The sequence below is a fragment of the Tachypleus tridentatus genome, chromosome 9 (assembly GCF_004210375.1).
Source record: "Tachypleus tridentatus isolate NWPU-2018 chromosome 9, ASM421037v1, whole genome shotgun sequence".
Lineage (NCBI taxonomy): Eukaryota > Metazoa > Arthropoda > Merostomata > Xiphosura > Limulidae > Tachypleus > Tachypleus tridentatus.
In genome coordinates, this window is record NC_134833.1 from 159,166,326 (window position 1) to 159,186,550 (window position 20,225).

General features: G+C 37.1%; 1 pseudogene; it reads right to left on the reverse strand.

Annotated features, from left to right (window-relative positions):
* The window catches only part of LOC143227543 (uncharacterized), a 45,013-nt pseudogene that overhangs the window by 24,408 nt on the left and 380 nt on the right, over positions 1 to 20,225 (reverse strand).

Consider the following 20,225-nt stretch of genomic DNA (forward strand, 5'->3'; position numbering starts at 1 on the left):
GTTACGATATGCTCATGTCCACAACAAGTTAAACATTCTGTCGTTACGATATGCTCATGTCCACAACAAGTTAAACATTCTGTCGTTACGACATGCTCATGTCCACAACAAGTTAAACATTCTGTCGTTACGACATGCTCATGTCCACAACAAGTTAAACATTCTGTCGTTACGACATGCTCATGTCCACAACAAGTTAAACATTCTGTCGTTACGATATGCTCATGTCCACAACAAGTTAAACATTCTGTCGTTACGATATGCTCATGTCCACAACAAGTTAAACATTCTGTCGTTACGATATGCTCATGTCCACAACAAGTTAAACATTCTGTCGTTACGATATGCTCATGTCCACAACAAGTTAAACATTCTGTCGTTACGATATGCTCATGTCCACAACAAGTTAAACATTCTGTCGTTACGACGATATGCTCATGTCCACAACAAGTTAAACATTCTGTCGTTACGACATGCTCATGTCCACAACAAGTTAAACATTCTGTCGTTACGACATGCTCATGTCCACAACAAGTTAAACATTCTGTCGTTACGATATGCTCATGTCCACAACAAGTTAAACATTCTGTCGTTACGATATGCTCATGTCCACAACAAGTTAAACATTCTGTCGTTACGATATGCTCATGTCCACAACAAGTTAAACATTCTGTCGTTACGATATGCTCATGTCCACAACAAGTTAAACATTCTGTCGTTACGATATGCTCATGTCCACAACAAGTTAAACATTCTGTCGTTACGATATGCTCATGTCCACAACAAGTTAAACATTCTGTCGTTACGATATGCTCATGTCCACAACAAGTTAAACATTCTGTCGTTACGATATGCTCATGTCCACAACAAGTTAAACATTCTGTCGTTACGACATGCTCATGTCCACAACAAGTTAAACATTCTGTCGTTACGATATGCTCATGTCCACAACAAGTTAAACATTCTGTCGTTACGACATGCTCATGTCCACAACAAGTTAAACATTCTGTCGTTACGATATGCTCATGTCCACAACAAGTTAAACATTCTGTCGTTACATGCTCATGTCCACAACAAGTTAAACATTCTGTCGTTACGATATGCTCATGTCCACAACAAGTTAAACATTCTGTCGTTACGATATGCTCATGTCCACAACAAGTTAAACATTCTGTCGTTACATGCTCATGCCCACAACAAGTTAAACATTCTGTCGTTACGATATGCTCATGTCCACAACAAGTTAAACATTCTGTCGTTACGATATGCTCATGTCCACAACAAATTAAACATTCTGTCGTTATATACGCTCATGTCCACAACAAGTTAAACATTCTGTCGTTACGATATGCTCATGTCCACAACAAGTTAAACATTCTGTCGTTACGATATGCTCATGTCCACAACAAGTTAAACATTCTGTCGTTACGATATGCTCATGTCCACAACAAGTTAAACATTCTGTCGTTACGACATGCTCATGTCCACAACAAGTTAAACATTCTGTCGTTACATGCTCATGTCCACAACAAGTTAAACATTCTGTCGTTACGATATGCTCATGTCCACAACAAGTTAAACATTCTGTCGTTACGATATGCTCATGTCCACAACAAGTTAAACATTCTGTCGTTATGATACGCTCATGTCCACAACAAGTTAAACATTCTGTCGTTACGATATGCTCATGTCCACAACAAGTTAAACATTCTGTCGTTACGATATGCTCATGTCCACAACAAGTTAAACATTCTGTCGTTACGATATGCTCATGTCCACAACAAGTTAAACATTCTGTCGTTACGATATGCTCATGTCCACAACAAGTTAAACATTCTGTCGTTACGATATGCTCATGTCGTTACGCGATATCAACAAGTTAAACATTCTGTCGTTACGATATGCTCATGCTCAAGTTAAACATCTCTGTCGTTACACAACAAGTTAAACATTCTGTCGTTACGATATGCTCATGTCCACAACAAGTTAAACATTCTGTCGTTACGATATGCTCATGTCCACAACAAGTTAAACATTCTGTCGTTACGATATGCTCATGTCCACAACAAGTTAAACATTCTGTCGTTACGACATGCTCATGTCCACAACAAGTTAAACATTCTGTCGTTACGACATGCTCATGTCCACAACAAGTTAAACATTCTGTCGTTACGACATGCTCATGTCCACAACAAGTTAAACATTCTGTCGTTACGATATGCTCATGTCCACAACAAGTTAAACATTCTGTCGTTACGACATATGTCCACAACAAGTTAAACATTCTGTCGTTACATGCTCATGTCCACAACAAGTTAAACATTCTGTCGTTACGATATGCTCATGTCCACAACAAGTTAAACATTCTGTCGTTACGATATGCTCATGTCCACAACAAGTTAAACATTCTGTCGTTACGATATGCTCATGTCCACAACAAGTTAAACATTCTGTCGTTACGATACGCTCATGTCCACAACAAGTTAAACATGTCCACAACAAGTTAAACATTCTGTCGTTACGATATGCTCATGTCCACAACAAGTTAAACATTCTGTCGTTACGATATGCTCATGTCCACAACAAGTTAAACATTCTGTCGTTACGACATGCTCATGTCCACAACAAGTTAAACATTCTGTCGTTACGACATGCTCATGTCCACAACAAGTTAAACATTCTGTCGTTACGACATGCTCATGTCCACAACAAGTTAAACATTCTGTCGTTACGATATGCTCATGTCCACAACAAGTTAAACATTCTGTCGTTACATGCTCATGTCCACAACAAGTTAAACATTCTGTCGTTACGATATGCTCATGTCCACAACAAGTTAAACATTCTGTCGTTACGATATGCTCATGTCCACAACAAGTTAAACATTCTGTCGTTATGATATGCTCATGTCCACAACAAGTTAAACATTCTGTCGTTACGATATGCTCACTAGTCCACAACAAGTTAAACATTCTGTCGTTACGATATGCTCATGTCCACAACAAGTTAAACATTCTGTCGTTACGATATGCTCATGTCCACAACAAGTTAAACATTCTGTCGTTACGATATGCTCATGTCCACAACAAGTTAAACATTCTGTCGTTACGATATGCTCATGTCCACAGCAAGTTAAACATTCTGTCGTTACGATGCTCATGTCCACAACAAGTTAAACATTCTGTCGTTACGACATGCTCATGTCCACAACAAGTTAAACATTCATTCTGTCCACAACAAGTTAAACGTTACATGCTCATGTCCACAACAAGTTAAACATTCTGTCGTTACGATATGCTCATGTCCACAACAAGTTAAACATTCTGTCGTTACGACATGCTCATGTCCACAACAAGTTAAACATTCTGTCGTTACGCTCATGTCCACAACAAGTTAAACATTCTGTCGTTACGATATGCTCATGTCCACAACAAGTTAAACATTCTGTCGTTACGATATGCTCATGTCCACAACAAGTTAAACATTCTGTGTTATGATACATGTCCACAACAAGTTAAACATTCTGTCGTTACGATATGCTCATGTCCACAACAAGTTAAACATTCTGTCGTTACGATATGCTCATGTCCACAACAAGTTAAACATTCTGTCGTTACGACATGCTCATGTCCACAACAAGTTAAACATTCTGTCGTTACGATATGCTCATGTCCACAACAAGTTAAACATTCTGTCGTTACGATATGCTCATGTCCACAACAAGTTAAACATTCTGTCGTTACGATATGCTCATGTCCACAACAAGTTAAACATTCTGTCGTTACGATGCTCATGTCCACAACAAGTTAAACATTCTGTCGTTACGATATGCTCATGTCCACAACAAGTTAAACATTCTGTCGTTACGATATGCTCATGTCCACACAAGTTAAACATTCTGTCGTTACAACATGCTAAACATTCTGTCGTTACGATATGCTCATGTCCACAACAAGTTAAACATTCTGTCGTTACGATATGCTCATGTCCACAACAAGTTAAACATTCTGTCGTTACGACATGCTCATGTCCACAACAAGTTAAACATTCTGTCGTTACGATATGCTCATGTCCACAACAAGTTAAACATTCTGTCGTTACGATATGCTCATGTCCACAACAAGTTAAACATTCTGTCGTTACGATATGCTCATGTCCACAACAAGTTAAACATTCTGTCGTTACGATATGCTCATGTCCACAACAAGTTAAACATTCTGTCGTTACGATATGCTCATGTCCACAACAAGTTAAACATTCTGTCGTTACGATATGCTCATGTCCACAACAAGTTAAACATTCTGTCGTTACGATATGCTCATGTCCACAACAAGTTAAACATTCTGTCGTTACGATATGCTCATGTCCACAACAAGTTAAACATTCTGTCGTTACGATATGCTCATGTCCACAACAAGTTAAACATTCTGTCGTTACGATATGCTCATGTCCACAACAAGTTAAACATTCTGTCGTTACGATATGCTCATGTCCACAACAAGTTAAACATTCTGTCGTTACGATATGCTCATGTCCACAACAAGTTAAACATTCTGTCGTTACGACAACAAGTTAAACATTCTGTCGTTACGATGCTCATGTCACAACAAGTTAAACATTCTGTCGTTACGATATGCTCATGTCCACAACAAGTTAAACATTCTGTCGTTACGATATGCTCATGTCCACAACAAGTTAAACATTCTGTCGTTACGATATGCTCATGTCACAACAAGTTAAACATTCTGTCGTTACGATATGCTCATGTCCACAACAAGTTAAACATTCTGTCGTTACGATATGCTCATGTCCCACAACAAGTTAAACATTCTGTCGTTACGATATGCTCATGTCCACAACAAGTTAAACATTCTGTCGTTAAACATTCTGATATGCTCATGTCCACAACAAGTTAAACATTCTGTCGTTACGATATGCTCATGTCCACAACAAGTTAAACATTCTGTCGTTACGATATGCTCATGTCCACAACAAGTTAAACATTCTGTCGTTACGATATGCTCATGTCCACAACAAGTTAAACATTCTGTCGTTACGATATGCTCATGTCCACAACAAGTTAAACATTCTGTCGTTACGATATGCTCATGTCCACAACAAGTTAAACATTCTGTCGTTACGATATGCTCATGTCCACAACAAGTTAAACATTCTGTCGTTACGCTCATGTCCATGCTCATGTCCACAACAAGTTAAACATTCTGTCGTTACGATATGCTCATGTCCACAACAAGTTAAACATTCTGTCGTTACGATATGCTCCACAACAAGTTAAACATTCTGTCGTTACGATATGCTCATGTCCACAACAAGTTAAACATTCTGTCGTTACGACATGCTCATGTCCACAACAAGTTAAACATTCTGTCGTTACGATATGCTCATGTCCACAACAAGTTAAACATTCTGTCGTTACGATATGCTCATGTCCACAACAAGTTAAACATTCTGTCGTTACGATATGCTCATGTCCACAACAAGTTAAACATTCTGTCGTTACGATATGCTCATGTCCACAACAAGTTAAACATTCTGTCGTTACGATATGCTCATGTCCACAACAAGTTAAACATTCTGTCGTTACGATATGCTCATGTCCACAACAAGTTAAACATTCTGTCGTTACGACATGCTCATGTCCACAACAAGTTAAACATTCTGTCGTTACGATATGCTCATGTCCACAACAAGTTAAACATTCTGTCGTTACGATATGCTCATGTCCACAACAAGTTAAACATTCTGTCGTTACGATATGCCACAACAAGTCATGTCCACAACAAGTTAAACATTCTGTCGTTACGATATGCTCATGTCCACAACAAGTTAAACATTCTGTCGTTACGACATGCTCATGTCCACAACAAGTTAAACATTCTGTCGTTACGACATGCTCATGTCCACAACAAGTTAAACATTCTGTCGTTACGATGCTCATGTCCACAACAAGTTAAACATTCTGTCGTTACGATATGCTCATGTCCACAACAAGTTAAACATTCTGTCGTTACGATATGCTCATGTCCACAACAAGTTAAACATTCTGTCGTTACGATATGCTCATGTCCACAACAAGTTAAACATTCTGTCGTTACGATACGCTCATGTCCACAACAAGTTAAACATTCTGTCGTTACGATATGCTCATGTCCACAACAAGTTAAACATTCTGTCGTTACGATATGCTCATGTCCACAACAAGTTAAACATTCTGTCGTTACGATATGCTCATGTCCACAACAAGTTAAACATTCTGTCGTTACGATATGCTCATGTCCACAACAAGTTAAACATTCTGTCGTTACGATATGCTCATGTCCACAACAAGTTAAACATTCTGTCGTTACGACATGCTCATGTCCACAACAAGTTAAACATTCTGTCGTTACGATATGCTCATGTCCACAACAAGTTAAACATTCTGTCGTTACATGCTCATGTCCACAACAAGTTAAACATTCTGTCGTTACGATATGCTCATGTCCACAACAAGTTAAACATTCTGTCGTTACGATATGCTCATGTCCACAACAAGTTAAACATTCTGTCGTTACATGCTCATGCCCACAACAAGTTAAACATTCTGTCGTTACGATATGCTCATGTCCACAACAAGTTAAACATTCTGTCGTTACGATATGCTCATGTCCACAACAAGTTAAACATTCTGTCGTTATGATATGCTCATGTCCACAACAAGTTAAACATTCTGTCGTTACGATATGCTCATGTCCACAACAAGTTAAACATTCTGTCGTTACGATATGCTCATGTCCACAACAAGTTAAACATTCTGTCGTTACGATATGCTCATGTCCACAACAAGTTAAACATTCTGTCGTTACGATATGCTCATGTCGTTACGATATGCACAACAAGTTAAACATTCTGTCGTTACGATATGCTCATGTCCACAACAAGTTAAACATTCTGTCGTTACGATATGCTCATGTCCACAACAAGTTAAACATTCTGTCGTTACGATATGCTCATGTCCACAACAAGTTAAACATTCTGTCGTTACGATATGCTCGATATATGTCCACAACAAGTTAAACATTCTGTCGTTACGATATGCTCATGTCCACAACAAGTTACAACAAGTTAAACATGTCGTTACGATATGCTCATGTCCACAACAAGTTAAACATTCTGTCGTTACGATATGCTCATGTCCACAACAAGTTAAACATTCTGTCGTTACGATATGCTCATGTCCACAACAAGTTAAACATTCTGTCGTTACGATATGCTCATGTCCACAACAAGTTAAACATTCTGTCGTTACGATATGCTCATGTCCACAACAAGTTAAACATTCTGTCGTTACGATATGCTCATGTCCACAACAAGTTAAACATTCTGTCGTTACGATATGCTCATGTCCACAACAAGTTAAACATTCTGTCGTTACGATATGCTCATGTCCACAACAAGTTAAACATTCTGTCGTTACGATATGCTCATGTCCACAACAAGTTAAACATTCTGTCGTTACGACATGCTCATGTCCACAACAAGTTAAACATTCTGTCGTTACGATATGCTCATGTCCACAACAAGTTAAACATTCTGTCGTTACGACATGCTCATGTCCACAACAAGTTAAACATTCTGTCGTTACGATATGCTCATGTCCACAACAAGTTAAACATTCTGTCGTTACATGCTTAAACATTCTGTCGTTACGACATGCTCATGTCCAAGTTAAACATTCTGTCGTTACGATATGCTCTCATGTCCACAACAAGTTAAACATTCTGTCGTTACGATATGCTCATGTCCACAACAAGTTAAACATTCTGTCGTTACATGCTCATGCCCACAACAAGTTAAACATTCTGTCGTTACGATATGCTCATGTCCACAACAAGTTAAACATTCTGTCGTTACGATATGCTCATGTCCACAACAAATTAAACATTCTGCCGTTATGATACGCTCATGTCCACAACAAGTTAAACATTCTGTCGTTACGATATGCTCATGTCCACAACAAGTTAAACATTCTGTCGTTACGATATGCTCATATCCACAACAAGTTAAACATTCTGTCGTTACGATATGCTCATGTCCACAACAAGTTAAACATTCTGTCGTTACGATATGCTCATGTCCACAACAAGTTAAACATTCTGTCGTTACGATATGCTCATGTCCACAACAAGTTAAACATTCTGTCGTTACATGCTCATGCCCACAACAAGTTAAACATTCTGTCGTTACGATATGCTCATGTCCACAACAAGTTAAACATTCTGTCGTTACGATATGCTCATGCCCACAACAAGTTAAACATTCTGTCGTTACGACATGCTCATGTCCACAACAAGTTAAACATTCTGTCGTTACGATATGCTCATGTCCACAACAAGTTAAACATTCTGTCGTTACGCATGCTCATGTCCACAACAAGTTAAACATTCTGTCGTTACGATATGCTCATGTCCACAACAAGTTAAACATTCTGTCGTTACGATATGCTCATGTCCACAACAAGTTAAACATTCTGTCGTTACGATATGCTCATGTCCACAACAAGTTAAACATTCTGTCGTTACGATATGCTCATGTGCACAAGTTAAACATTCTGTCGTTACGATATGCTCATGTCCACAACAAGTTAAACATTCTGTCGTTACGACATGCTCATGTCCACAACAAGTTAAACATTCTGTCGTTACGATATGCTCATGTCCACAAAAGTTAATAAACACAATTGACAACTCCTATATCACGTTATCTAAATTTTAAAGAACTAATTTTGTAACAGAGGTAATTTAACTTTGTCTTGAAATAAATAAAGGTATGATTGTCCATTATCTACTTCAACACAAGAACTTGCTCCAAACTTCTGTTGTTTTACCTCATTAATAGGAGTGGTGTTGTTGAGCCAAACTAAGCAGGATGCATTATGTCTTAGGACATATGGTGCCTGAATGTTATACTTTATGATGAGGCTCCAGAGAAATAACTTATGTTCCAACATATTCATGTAGTTTGCTACCTCCGCACTATTATTCTTACATTGTTCTACTGCTGACTGGAGGTTGTTACTAGACGACAAAATCATAAAACAATGTCTGGTTATCGCTCCTGGGGTTGAATCAGTACACTGGAAGGAGGAATCTTTAAAAAATATATAAATTCAATAAAACTGTTAGCACGGTCCTCTCAACAAACTTTGGTCTCAGATCAAGTCATTCTTAGCTTAGGATTAATCTTACCTAAAACATTACATGTAACTTTTAGACTGGAAATGAACAACATGTTACAGCAAGACAACTTTGTTGCCAAAACTTGCAGAGATTAAAGTATTATTTTTGTCTGTTGTTTGAGTAACGCATCAAAAATTATAAACAGTGATGTAACAGACGAAGATTCTTTTAAACAAAACTACCTTTATAGTCTTTAGAATACTTTTCTGCCCCTTTGTTTGTAATTAAGAACAAAGCTACTCATTGGGCTATCGAGACCTGGTTTCCAGTGTTGTGAATATTCAGGCATAAACCTTTGCCATTGGGGACTTTTTTGTGCTGATATGTGACTAGCTTCACTATCTTATTGACGCTGTCTATGTAGTGCTGATATGTGACTTGCTTCACTATCTTATTGACGCTGTCTATGTAGTGCTGATATGTGACTAGCTTCACTATCTTATTGACGCTGTCTATGTAGTGCTGATATGTGACTTGCTTCATTATCTTATTGACGCTGTCTATGTAGTGCTGATATGTGACTAGCTTCACTATCTTATTGACGCTGTCTATGTAGTGCTGATATGTGACTAGCTTCACTATCTTATTGACGCTGTCTATGTAGTGCTGATATGTGACTAGCTTCACTATCTTATTGACGCTGTCTATGTAGTGCTGATATGTGACCAGCTTCGTTATCTTATTGACGCTGTCTATGTAGTGCTGATATGTGACTAGCTTCACCATCTTATTGACGCTGTCTATGTAGTGCTGATATGTGACTAGCTTCACTATTTTTGTTGACGCTGTCTATGTGGTGCTGATATGTTACTAGCTTCACTGTTTTGTTGACGCTGTTTATGTAGTGTGATATGTGACTAGCTTCACTATTTTGTTGACGCTGTCTATGTAGTGCTGATATGTGACTAGCTTCACTATTTTGTTGACGCTGTCTATGTAGTGCTGATATGTGACTAGCTTCACTATCTTATTGACGCTGTCTATGTAGTGCTGATATGTGACTAGCTTCACTATTTTGTTGACGCTGTCTATGTGGTGCTGATATGTGACTAGCTTCACTGTTTTGTTGACGCTGTTTATGTAGTGTGATATGTGACTAGCTTCACTATTTTGTTGACGCTGTCTATGTAGTGCTGATATGTGACTAGCTCTACTATCTTATTGACGCTGTCTATGTAGTGCTGATATGTGACTAGCTTCACTATTTTGTTGACGCTGTCTATGTGGTGCTGATATGTGACTAGCTTCACTGTTTTGTTGACGCTGTTTATGTAGTGTGATATGTGACTAGCTTCACTATTTTGTTGACGCTGTCTATGTAGTGCTGATATGTGACTAGCTTCACTATCTTATTGATGCTGTCTATGTGGTGCTGATATGTGACTCCTTCACTATTTTGTTGACGTTGTCTATATAGTGCTGATATGTGACTAGTTTCATTATCTTGTTGACGCTGTCTATGTAGTGCTGATATGTGACTAGCTTCACTGTTTTGTTGACGCTGTTTATGTAGTGTGATATGTGACTAGCTTCACTATCTTATTGACGTTGTCTATATAGTGCTGATATGTGACTAGCTTCATTACCTTATTGACGCTGTCTATGTAGTGCTGATATGTGACTAGCTTCACTATTTTGTTGACGCTATGTATGTAGTGCTGATATGTGACTAGTCTCACTATCTTATTGACGCTGTCTATGTAGTGCTGATATGTGACTAGCTTCATTATCTTATTGACGCTGTCTACGTAGTGCTGATATGTGACTAGCTTCACTATCTTATTGACGCTGTCTATGTAGTGCTGATATGTGACTAGCTTCATTGCAATGTCTTTTTGTTATGAGGGGTTGAAAGGTTCTCATATTCTTTGTAATCACACTCTCTAGTTTTCTTCAATTTGTGGATGGAAGGTATTGTCTCATATTGGCTTAGTGTGTAATTTTGGAGTTTACTGCTACTCTAATCACTCTGCTCTGCTAGTTTTGCTACTTTCATCGAGAACGTCTTCGTTGAAAGTTTGTATTTTTTGGTTCTACATCATTCAACAATCTTGAATTGTACATGACAAAGATTACATTTATTTAAAATTAAACATTTTTTTCCAGGATACTAACAATACTTATTTTTTACTCTATATTTATTAAGATAAACGAGCCACATAAGCAAATGTGAAAACGACCACGTGATTTCTGTTTCTTACCTGTTAAACTTGATGTCAAGTTACTAGTTGGAGATACACTGGGTGATGTTAAGTTACTAGTTGGAGATACACTGGGTGATGTTAAGTTACTAGTTGGAGATACATTGGGTGATGTTAAGTTACTAGTTGGAGATACACTGGGTGATGTTAAGTTACTAGTTGGAGATACACTGGGTGATGTTAAGTTACTAGTTGGAGATACACTGGGTGATGTTAAGTTACTAGTTGGAGATACATTGGGTGATGTTAAGTTACTAGTTGGAGATACACTGGGTGATGTTAAGTTACTAGTTGGAGATACACTGGGTGATGTTACGTTACTTGTTGAAGACACATTCTTTAATGACGATTCATCTGGCTTCCAGAAATAACAAACAAAACCCTTTTTGTCATCACAGTTATTCTAGAAAAGAAAGGGAACAAAAATTAAGTCACTTTGATCAAAGTTTGAAGAAATATTTGTTTCTTTTAGGATATTCGCACAAAAGCTACGCAAGGGTTACCTACTCTGTCCCTAATTTTGAAAAAAGAACGCAGCTGGGTAATAACACCTATTGCCGACTTCTGAGCTGTTCTAATTGAATAATAGGATTTGGCCTGTACTCTGATAATGCATCTGCGGCTTCAAAGATCAGAGGGCTATTTTATGGCAAAGGGACACAAACCTTAATATTTCTGAAGATGACCAGGGAGGTCGAAACGTTGTTCTCTCCTTATCAATAAAAGTGTTAATACCCATACCAGACGTTCTGAGATACAAACCGTAATCTGTTATATTCGCACTCCGATACGCTAATCCTTATTAGGCCCTTCTTGGCCTTGACGAAATGTTAGCTTGGGTTGAACACATATCAAGTTTCATGCTAAACTGCTGAGTTAGTTTCAAAATCTAAGAATTTTAAAATTCTACTAGCAGTCTTCTTCAACATGGTGATACTTTAAATTTATTCATCAGTTTTTGTTGTTTTTGGTCACCTAAAGTATTGTTATTATTTACCAGTAAGTAAATAATTATTATATTAATTAATTTCCAATAAATGTCACTACTGTATTTTGCGAACTGAGGAACCGCACTACATCGTTTTAAAATACTCTTTTTACTAAGTTATAGCAGACGTTATTTAGGTATTTACACGTTTATCAATGCTCGCTTCTTTAGTTTTTGCAGATATTCCCTTATCTGATAATTGTTTTGAATATTTATAAAAATAAGAAGCAATTTGTCTGTTTTGAATTTCGCGCAAAGCTACACGAGGGTTATCTGTGCTAGCCGTCCCTAATTTAACAGTGTAAGACTAGAGGGAAGGTACCCGGTCATCACCACCCACCGCCAACTCTTGAGGTATTCTTTCACCAACGAATAGTGGGATTGACCGTAAAATTATAACAACCCCACGGCTGAAGAGATAAGCATGTTTGGTGTTACGGGGATTCGTACCTGCGACCCTCAGAATACGACTCGAGTGCCTTAATCACCTGGCCATGTCTGGTCTAGAAAAATGAGCTTTATTATAATAGATTTTGGTTAAAGAAACAGTTTCATGTATTCTGAAGTAACACTAAAGTAAATGGGTTCCAACAAGGTGTAAAGTGGGGTCGTTGTGATCTTACCGTTTCCTCGTAATGTCCTTCGTTAACCATCCAGAAGCAGGACGAACTGTCAGTCTTTAATTTCTTACCAAACCACACTGGGCCACTAGTAACGTTGGAGATCAGCCTTCTTACAAATGTCTTCCTAGGCGTTAGGACGTCCTCACCAGGTAATTCAGCTTTTAAGTTCGAACAGTTACGCTCTGCTTCAATCAGGGTGGAAGAAGTGTTGAACACTTTGAAACAGGCGCTACCAGTAGCTTCTCTGTGCTCTATAAACCCGTTTATGCAAGTAGATCCTGTCGATAAACAAAAACAACAACAATAGAAAGCTTTAAACATCTCTCCGAGAGTTGTGGATACTGTTAAAATAAAGAACTTCTAACTTTTCATTGAAACGACACACTAAATAACACAACAATAATAATGTAGTGTCTGTTAGACTAACAAAGCTTTAACCAGTTAATTAAGACAATACAATGAGTAATCTAACAATAAGAACGTAGTATACTATTAGAATAATTAAATGTATTGTTAAGTTTGAAGGGTTTTAATCGATCAAGATGACACTACGTAAAACAACAATACGACGCGATATCTGTTAGATAATTAAAGCAACGCACTGATTAACGTAATAGTAAGAAAGTGGAGTGCTATTACCTCATTCGTTAGGTTAACAAAGCTCCAACTAATCAGAGGAAGACACGTGAGCAAAGCGGCAGTAACAAACAGCGTACTATTAAATCAAGAAAACGTAAACCAAAGATGAACACTAAGTTTTGGATGATTTAACAAGAATAACCCAATTGTATTTTTTTTTATTAAACAGTATGAAAAATTAAAATGGGTTAAACCCCTTAATACTCACGTGGATAGGCACAAAACAGGGGTAGTTTTTCATTGTCACACAGAAATCGAGGATATACATTCGTCAGTGCTACCCCTCTCGGAGGATCACATGCTATGTTGTTGAAGTCACTATTCAACAACCCGTCAGGAAGTTTTCTCCCGTCAACATACCACATGTCCGAAGTTTTGGTCTGTATAACACCTGTGTCATTAGTGAAATAAAACGTACTCGGTTATTTTTAAATTAATTAATAACTCATATTGCTTGTGTTGTTTTTTAGTTCCGCGCAAATCTACACGAGGGCTATCTGCGCTAGCCGTCCCTAATTTAGTAGTGGAAGACCAGGGGTAAGGCAGCTAGCTAGTCATCACTACCCATTGCCAACTCTTGGGCTAGTCTTTTATTAACGAATAGTGGGATTGACGGTATATTATAACGTCCCCACAGCTGAAAGCACATTTGGTGCGACCCTGCAACCCTTAAATTACGAGCGGAGCGCCTTAACCACCTGACCATACCGGGCCTAATAACTCATAACAAAACATGAAGCTATAGTTTATTGTTAATAAGCGATAACTTGTGTGATTTATTACTAATCAAAGTTTAAATAAAGAAGTCCTACTGAGCAGCCATTATTACTTATTGCAATTTAGTGCGTCACAGAGTTACCTGATATGTTTCAGTAGTTACGTTTCTAACGAAATCCCACACTGCACCGTTATTTTAATATGTAAAGTTTCGGTTTTCGTGGTTGGTCTACGAGCTGTGTGCTTATGAACTGTTTATTATTCATATAAAATAAAATGAAATATTGAGCTAATTAAATTACGTTTTATTCAAAATAACTTGTGATTTTAACCTATTGAGAATTTCAAACAAACACTGAAACGTTACAATACGTCACAAAATAAATGTATTACTGTTATATACTTAAAATACGTTAAATGTGTATATATATATATATATTGAATGTGTGCTAATATGCTTTGTTAAATAACTTTAAGAGTGCTGTAGAAGTACTGTTTTTAACATCTAATGACGAATGAAAACAGCATTTGTAAATAGATGGGCGTTGCTTAATTGTTGACGTACCTTGTTGCAGATTAAATGTTACTAGTTTCGAGAACTGACGCTTCTAATCACGTTTCGCGCTTTCAGCTGTGTGCACGTTGTAAACTAGGCTATCAATCCCAGTTCAAAGATGTTGGTTGGCTGCATTTTTCCTGGTCAGTAGTTCTATACCTAAACCCTAGGGGCGCTAACCTAACTGTTTAGTTTAACTGCTGTAAGGTGTCGTTCAGGATGAATCTCCCATTTGTCCGTTTATATTATTTGGTTGTTTTTCTCTTTTCTTCCTGATAGTTCAGCGGTTAGTCTGAGGATTTGTAACCCTAAATATCTAGTTTCAGTACCCACAATGGACAGAGAAAAGATAGACCATTGTGTATCTCTGTGCTTAATTGGAAGCAAAACAAAAAATACAGTCAAAAGTTAGTGTTAATAAATGGAAATATGTTATTACACTTTATCAAGATTCTTGTCTGAAATGACTCAAGTAAAATTAGTAAAACTTATTACACATCGCTTAAGCAAGTTCACACAATAACAGCTGTTGTTTTGGAGTTTGATAATACAAATAAAGTCCGAATCACAACTCTGGTATTTCAGTCGGTTTGACGATTCATGGCGTTAACTGTTAAGCCTCGGCGGCACTGGATATAACGGATGCAGGATGGTTGCCATACCGTTATACTTTTTCTAAACTTTGACTTGTAACTTCTTAGAGTTGTATTACAATAAGTGGGCTATCTAATAAGTACACGCAATAGATTAAATTAAAATGTTCTAACTGGAAAAGCGGCTAATCCTGAAAATTTAGAACAACTTTTAGCCTTTAACAATAACAGATAAACGTTTAACTTAAAATGTAATGATGTGTATCATGTAGTAAGTGGAAGTAGTTCTGTAATTGCGGTTATCTAAATAAAATTACTTTTACCACAACTACACAGAAACTTGTTCGTTTCAAAATTCCACGCAAAGGTAACCACAGGTTGCATGGGTTTAACTGACCCTAAATTGTAGTGAGGGACTAGAGCAAGGAATCTCAAAATGTTTTGTTGGGCGCCTTCTCCATTCCCCATTTTCCACACAAAATTCTCGCAAATATACACCCTCCAGTGGAACAGATAGCTCATTGTGTAGCTTTGTGTTTAACTTTAAACAAATATACACCCTCTAGTGGAACAGATAGCCCATTGTGTAGCTTTGTGTTTAACTTTAAACAAATATACACTCTCTAGTGGAACAGATAGCCCAATGTGTAGCTTTGTGTTTAACTTTAAACAAATATACACTCTCTAGTGGAACAGATAGCCCATTGTGTAGCTTTGTGTTTAACTTTAAACAAATATACACCCTCTAGTGGAACAGATAGCCCATTGTCTAGCTTTGTGTTTAACTTTAAACAAATATACACCCTCCAGTGGAACAGATAGCCCATTGTGTAGCTTTGTGTTTAACTTTAAACAAATATACACTCTCTAGTGGAACAGATAGCCCATTGTGTAGCTTTGTGTTTAACTTTAAACAAATATACACCCTCTAGTGGAACAGATAGCCCATTGTGTAGCTTTGTGTTTAACTTTAAACAAATATACACCCTCCAGTGGAACAGATAGCCCATTGTCTAGCTTTGTGTTTAACTTTAAACAAATATACACCCTTTAGTGGAACAGATAGCCCATTGTGTAGCTTTGTGTTTAACTTTAAACAAATATACACCATCTAGTCGAACAGATAGCCCATTGTGTAGCTTTGTGTTTAACTTTAAACAAATATACACCATCTAGTGGAACAGATAGCCCATTGTGTAGCTTTGTGTTTAACTTTAAACAAATATACACCCTCCAGTGGAACAGATAGCCCATTGTGTAGCTTTGTGTTTAACTTTAAACAAATATACACTCTCTAGTGGAACAGATAGCCCATTGTGTAGCTTTGTGTTTAACTTTAAACAAATACACACCCTCTAGTGGAACAGATAGCCCATTGTGTAGCTTTGTGTTTAACTTTAAACAAATACACACCCTCTAGTGGAACAGATAGCCCATTGTGTAGCTTTGTGTTTAACTTTAAACAAATATACACCCTCCAGTGGAACAGATAGCCCATTGTGTAGCTTTGTGTTTAACTTTAAACAAATATACACCCTCTAGTGGAACAGATAGCCCATTGTGTAGCTTTGTGTTTAACTTTAAACAAATATACACCCTCCAGTGGAACAGATAGCCCATTGTGTAGCTTTGTGTTTAACTTTAAACAAATATACACCCTCCAGTGGAACAGATAGCCCATTGTGTAGCTTTGTGTTTAACTTTAAACAAATATACACTCTCTAGTGGAACAGATAGCCCATTGTGTAGCTTTGTGTTTAACTTTAAACAAATACACACCCTCTAGTGGAACAGATAGCCCATTGTGTAGCTTTGTGTTTAACTTTAAACAAATATACACCCTCTAGTGGAACAGATAGCCCATTGTGTAGCTTTGTGTTTAACTTTAAACAAATATACACCCTTTAGTGGAACAGATAGCCCATTGTGTAGCTTTGTGTTTAACTTTAAACAAATATACACCCTCTAGTGGAACAGAGAGCCCATTGTGTAGCTTTGTGTTTAACTTTAAACAAACAAGCAGCTATACTGTACAAACCATAAAATGTTCTAAACTACAATACTTTTTTTTTTTATAATCTCACAGCTCTTTCTTTTACATTAGCTTTGCGAACTCTTTCTGGGTCTGGATCCCAATTTGAGAAAAGCTGGACAATTAGTAAAATCACACACCACCAACTTGTTGGCTACCATTATGTAAATAGTGAGGTTTAGTTGTCACTTTTGTAATACACACACTCAACTGCACGGTCCAGACACAGGTAAATTAGACCACGCGCGGCTCGTAAAAATATCTAGTGAGACAGCATGTACTTACCTAAACTTCATGCCTCGTAAAGAATAATTACTTATTGTGTGTTCTTACCAACCCATGCCTTGTAATCACGGTCACTAGGAAGCTTTGACCTCAACGTATTTATTAAATCGGCTGTTTTTGGCATCACCAGATCTCCCAGTCCAGCACCGCCATCTATCGCACACAGTCGTCTTGATTCATTGAAACTTTTGTTTTCACTTTGGAAAAACTTCACACACAGTCCATCAATAGCGTCGTAGCCAGCTTCACAGTCGGCGCCACCTGTCTGGTTGAATTAAAAACAATAATAAAATATTTTTTCAGCAATTAATAATAGCTGGGATGTTTTAACACATGTCTCTCTGTTCACCAAACACTCTACAGGACAGAATGAAATTAATTTCGCAATGGTTAAAGTTCACTCGACGACAACGAAATAAAATGATTGTTTTCATGAGAAAACTTGAAAAAATTTGACGATCGGAACTCTCGCTCTGCTCTTTTCTCTGAACCTTCGTTTGTGATGCTACCATATTATAACTTATCCCGGATGAGTCACAGATTTATTAGGTTATGTACGTTACGTATTAGGATTTCAAATATCTGGCAATTTTAATTAGAATTTAGAAGTTAATTAAATGTTAATTTGTGTCAAATGTATGATATTTGCCAACAAGATTGACACACACAGATTTTTCTTAAACAACTATATTTTAATATACAAACAATAACACAGTTTATAATAACGATTATTACAAATAAGGATTTATGTACACGTTTTACAAACAGTATTCAGTTTTCTATTTGGTTTGAAACTGAATTTTTCATCGACGGTCCAGCTTCGCAACGAGCGAATTAATTCTGAGTTGATATTGTTACAAATATCTTGACGAGTATACAACGCTAAAATAAGGGATTCGATTCCCCTCGGTGGGCTGAGCAGATAGCCCGATGTGGCTTTGCTATAAGAAAAAAATCACTTGACGAGAAAGCTAGCTAGCTCTATTCTTGGTTAGCCTCACGTGGTTTATAAGCTCACTTTTTTACCGAGAAAGATATCTAGTGTCCTTGTAGAAATACTAATGTCCGAAGTTAATTCTCTGAAGTTCAACGGTTTATAATATTCGAAATCTATAAATGTTCCTGGTCAAATTCTGTAGTTTTCCGATTAATAAACTTTAATCACAATTACAGCTACCGAGGCTTGTAGCATACTGACTGTAGCTAAACAACGATATTAAACTGTCTTCTCGCGCCTTACGATAGCAAGCTTTAATACTCGTTAGGCGAGATCCTCGAAAATTCACTTGGCAATGACATTATAAGATACGCTAGTGCTTTCGTAAAACACATATTGTTGATTCTTGCACTCCAGAATCTTTTACAAATTTATAAAACAGGGGGACGTACGCAATATACATTTCAGAATAAACGCCATGTGCATCAAACTGGAACAAACGTAGATATTAAAATAAATATATAAGGGTAAATTCGTTACAGAGAAAGAAAAAATGAAAATGATGAATTATGGACGACATCAGCCAGAGTGTATTTTACATATAATATTATGATGTTATTTTTTATTGTATTATAGAGAAAGGATTTATTAAAAAATTGCAATTAGTTTCAAATACATTTCTTAAATATAGACTAAAAAACAGGGATATCCTAGGTTAAAGTGTAGTTGTCCCTAAGCGTAGTCGTCCCCAATTTAGTATTGTTGACCAGAGAAGAACATCCACTGAGATTATTGACCAGAGGAGGACAACCATTGAGGAGCACGAGCTACATATGCAACTACTCTTTAACTGGCACAGTTATAACACCCTATAGCATGTTCACTAGCATATTTTGGCTCAAACCTAGGGCTTAGAGGCCTGTAGCCTGATACGTTAATCATTATAATTTATATTAATTTCCGATCATTTTACAAGTTATATATATATATATATATATTCCCCTGCTAGTTCAGTGGTGAGTCTACGGATTTCCAACGCTAAAATCAGGGGTTCGATTCCTCTCGGTGAGCTCATCAGAAAAAGGCCCAATGTGGCTTTGCTATACAAAAACACACACATATATATATATATATATATCACATTTCTCTGTGCTATATTAATGGCGTTCATGTTATTATTCGACTCTGCACAGCCTTGAGTAGTTAAATAGTAGTTAGAAACAATGTTAAATTTTATCATTTGTACATAAATTTCAATCGTATAATTCTGAAGTGAGAATGTCTATATCACAGCACGCAAAATAATTCAGTTAAAATAAGGTAGAAACAAAGCTATAGTTTCATTAAGGTGTTAGGATTTGGGTGCTAAAACCCACAGTGTCACAGATTACAGTATCACTGATCGCCTATAATTA